The sequence below is a fragment of the Octopus sinensis genome, linkage group LG8 (assembly GCF_006345805.1).
Source record: "Octopus sinensis linkage group LG8, ASM634580v1, whole genome shotgun sequence".
Taxonomy (NCBI): Eukaryota; Metazoa; Mollusca; class Cephalopoda; order Octopoda; family Octopodidae; genus Octopus; species Octopus sinensis.
The window spans coordinates 58,716,246-58,721,766 of NC_043004.1; positions in this window are offsets into that span (position 1 = coordinate 58,716,246).

A 5,521-nucleotide genomic window follows, 5' to 3' on the forward strand; every position below is an offset into this window, starting at 1 on the left:
TATATACATACATATATACATATATAAATATGTACACATAGATATATGTATATATACATATATATACATATATATATATACATATATAAATTACATATATATATATATATGTTCACTTAGATATATGTATATCAGGTGGTGCTATTAAGTTAGACATGGCCTGGACCAATCTTTGGTCGAAATATATCTAAATTTATCTAAGTTTATATATATATATATGTATATATATATATATATACATATATATATTACATATATATACATATATATATGTATACATATTACATGTATATATTAATTATACATATACACATATATATATGTATATACATACATATATATATATACATATGTATCAATATATATATTATATATATTACATATATATATATATATATATATATATAAGTTAATTAAAAGTATAATTGCAAAGATAATATTAATATATTTTGAAAATTATTTTTTTCTCAGAAATATTCTGGTAATGATTCATTTCTCTCCTAAGCAAAAGAAACAAAGTCTTTTAGTGGGGAAAAAATGGAAAAGATCATTTCTAGAATGGAATATTAAAAAATGTTTAAGAAAATATTTAAAAGGTTTTAATATGGAAACTTTTTCTACTTGTGTCATATAAGCTTCCTTCTTTTTTGTATTCAGAAAAATTTTATATTTTGGTAAAAAAAAAAAAAAAATATTTATGAACAGATAAAGGGGGTTTAAGCAAAAAGCAAATAGATTGATATTACAAATAAAAGTAAAGAGATTGACGTAAAATGAAGTTTGTTTAAACCAACATTAACAAGGTTTTTATGTCTATTTTCATTTCAAACCAGTGCCAGACTAGTGTCATATCTCAGGTATTTCAGTGTTTTTTTATGCTAAATCTGGCTATTTGGAAATCTTCACTTATTTAGTGCTGTTTAGTATATATAATGACATTTCGTTTTGGTAAATACTTATACATCTGTTTTCACATGTACATATGTAGTGTATAGAGGTGTGTGTTTGAGTGTGTATGTGTGTGTGTATATATAAATACATATGTGTGTGTATATATATATGTGTGTGTGTATATATATATATATATATATTATATATATATATATATATATAGATGTATGTGTGTATATATATGTGTGTATAAATTATACATATACACACATGTTTGTGCATATATATATATTTACATACATATGTTTGTATACACATGCATAATTGATATACATCTATAAAAATGCATATTTATGTGTGTATGCATGTATGTGCATATATATAAATACATACATATACTTACACACACACACACACATATATGCATATATATATACTCATACACATATACACGTATGCACAACACTATAGAAATAAATTAGCCTTTATGTGAGTAATCTTTTGTGTCTCTTGAATGTGTGAAATGTGCACCAACCATTGGCTGAAAAACTCGTTTATGATAGGGACTAGTAATCATACAAGTCCCCTCAGATAGGTAATTTTATTCATTATTCTTCATCATAGATATTAAAAAAGAAAAAGCTTGATGTTTTGTTTATGTGTCTTTCAGTTCCAAACTCTAAACCTTTAAGTCTGCACATGTCAGAATCAGTTAGCCAACACCTTATTTATGACATAATAAAGCTATAATAGTAAAGGTTTGTAAGTATGATACGAATTCCTCTGATTTGTAACAGTGTCACTGTTGCTGTTTGCCTTATTTGCTAATATATTAATATCAATTAATTATATAAGCACTTTTCTGTGAAGTGAATGATATGGGAAAAAATATTATTTGTATGATAAAAGTTGCAGCAGATAATTATCCATCGTCCCTCTTATCTTCGATGATCATTTTGTCCTTCTACATATATATATATATATATATATATATATATGAGCATGTGTGTGTGTATGTCATAATGTACATATATATATATATATTATATATATATATATATATATATATATATGAGCATGTGTGTGTGTATGTCATAATGTACATATATATATATATATATATATATATATATATGCAAAACTATATACACATACATGCATACAAAATAACTAAATGCATAAAATCATCTGTGTGTTTGTGTGTGAGTTTTTGCTGAACCAAGAATAAATTTGTTCTATCTGTATTTCCCAGTTGTTTAAAGTATTAAAAAAATTATCTTTGGAACTATATGAAGGTAGAAACTTTTTTCTTGAAAGTAGAATATACTACTTCTATATTGCATTATTGTTTAAAACACTATTTAATAATATGTTATAATTATTTCTAGATCCATCAATATATCTAAATTATGATATGGTTTTAGCTAATAACAAAGGAGGCTGTGTTTAATTTTTCATTTTTCCGTATATATATTTAAAGGTCTTAAGTTGGATAAAAGATTCAAACTAGAAATATAAAATTATATTTAGTAAACCTTTTAAAAACAACACAAATTGTTTGTTAACAGAAACTTGTAATTAAGTCTTAAAGGTTTAAGTCAAATTAGTATGCAATGTTGGAACAAAATTATTTCAATATTTTTGTTGTATTCCTTGCTAGAACCTGTTGGTATATTTTTCTGTGCCTTCCTCTGCTAGCCTCATGAAGCAACACCCATTCACAACAGTTAATAATTCAATTCATTGACCTACTACAACGTTAGCTCTAAAAAAGAAGCTTTGGATTAAAAAAAAAGCCCTATAAAGATTAGGTGCTCGTGTTAATGAATAATCTGCGGAGAAGTTGTTTATTTTCTTGTCCCTTTCAGTAGACAGCTCAAAATTTCAGAAAATTTGAACTTAAAAATTACCGTTTCAATAAGATAACTAAAGCAATGACAAGTGTCTCTCTTTTATGCTTATTAATGTTAGTTTTTCTTTAAATTAATTGAGTTTTTTTTTATTTATTGACAATAAAAGATACTCTACATAGTTTGTTTGCAAACATTACCTGGCTTGCTGGCTTAGAGAGAGAATTAAAACTAAAAGTTCTACAACTGTAGAAAATAGATATAACTAGCTTTGGGGGACACCTAATTTGATGTCTTAAAATATATATATAGATATATGATATTTTTAAAAAAACAAAACTAGAACAAACAACATGAAGCAACAAAATATTTAACATCAAAAAGCCAAAGGTTGTCGATACTCACTTATTTACAAGTAAAATTACCATCATTTCTGATATTTCTTTTTTTACAATAACTTTATACAAAAATTATTATTAGATTAAGTGTCACTTAATGAACAGATTGTTTAATTTTATTTTTACATGCATAAGAAAAAAATGTGAAAAAAAAAACATTGCAAAATAATAATATTTACTGCTCCTGATCGATGTTACTACCTGCGTACAAAGAAACTATCGACGAAACAGAACAATTTACACTACCAAAATTAAGTAAAACAGGTGCTTGAACTTGTGGAATTCTAAATGAAGGACTAAACTGATTTTCAAAGGGCCAATATCAAAAATTTCTTGGCCTAAATAGCTCGTAGTTAGAGCCAAAACTAAGCATGTTGCTTAATAGACGGCAAACAGAGGTAAGCAAAGTCAGTAGTTATCTGCTGAATGTTCAGTTAAAAGATTGCTTGGTTGCTTGCAATGCAAGAAGGTTTCATCAAGTTTATGATAATTATAAATATTGTTATTGTTGTTGTTGTTATTATTATTATCATTATTATTATTATTATTATAATTATCATTATTATTATTACTATTATTATTATTATTATCACCATTATTATTACAACCCAAACACCACTATCATCAATATCATCATCATCATCATTGACATCATATTCTTTATAATTTTTAATAAGCAACTTGATTTATACAAATGTAAGGAAATTTAGTTTATATAAAAACTTGTTTTCTTTTTCATGTGAATAGAAAAAGTCTATCTTTGGTTTATTAGATGAAATTTATAGAAAGATGAAAATTTTTCATTTAATGGACTAATCAATAATTAAGATATAGACTTCGGTCTTTCCTTCTCGCATACATTACAATGAAATATGCAGATGAGAAGGAGAGAATATTTAGTACAAAGTATCACAGAGAAATTTGGGGGTTTTGATATCTGGCAGCTGTTCCTTTTATTTTTTCTATTATTACTGTTATAATAAAACCATTATGTTTGACATGTGACAATAATTTGGTAATTTCTATCTCAATTTATGACACTTAAAATCTAGTTGAATTGTTCTTCACATTGTCTTCCTTTCATCTAAAAAAAGCATCTAGCTTAAAAGAATTAATGTGAATTTTAATTCAACAAATATGAATTTGCTTGAGTTTGGTATTTTCAGGTACTATGAAAGAATAGTGTCCATTGTGGCCATGGATTACTCTGATTCAAACAGTCTTGAAACCAATTTCTCACAGCATGAATATTTATTGGATTTAGTGTTCAGAAAACCTTGTCTTAAATATATTCAAAATGAATAACACTATGCTTATATATTTCACATAAATATTATGTGTAAATTCATTGCATTTGAACAAACAATCTAAAATACATATTACAAATATTCTTTCAATATGTTTTCTTTCAATATTTAGAAAATTCTAAGGGCTGCATCATGTTTCATTAGAAATAAATACACCTAACTAAAAATTTAGTAAAGAGACTGAATATACTTGTATATATCTATATATATATATATATATATCCTAGACTAGTATGAATGGAGTAATTTAGATATGCAATAATACATCCACATGCATGTATGGAGCATTACTGCTATTTCTGCTTGCTCGTGGTATTGCAAAGGGAAAAACAAAAGTCAATAAATGTATCTTGATTTACAAAAACAAGCTTTACATAGTAGTTTTTGACTATTTTTTAAAGCAATCACATAACTATACAAGCAAAAACTCAGAATACAAATTAGATAGATGTCACAATCTGAAAACACCTTTGGAATGACAAGATTAAATTATATATTTTATGTATTGATTAGATATATGATTTAAGCAATTTAGTTAAGTGAAATAGATTAAAAAAATTTTTTTTTGTAGATAAGTATAGGTATTATATGAAAAATGAAATTAGTTAAAATTATGATTCGCATTAAATAGTTAAGAGATGATATAGAATGAAATGAAATGGCCAATATAGCTTCATCACTATAAAATAAATTATATATATATATATATATATATAATATATATATTTAAAACTCCTCTTCCTCTTCTCTTTCTGAATCAATACTGAAGAATATAATTCTTTCTATCTTGTCATTCTATATATGGTTGTTTTCTTTGAAGTAACTCACTAAATTCTTTGTTAAATATTTGCTAAACTAGTATTTTTTGTGACTTTTGTGAGGATTATTATAGAAATAGTATTAGTAGAATATTAAAATTGTGTGATGTTATAATTCAGTTAAATTGATCCCTAGTTTAATCACTGTTCTGAATCAACTTAACCCAGAGATTAGCATGCTTATGTATGGCTGTTAGTTGAATTCTTTAAATCACCCAAAACATTTCTATGGATATTAAGCAAAAATAAAAACCATA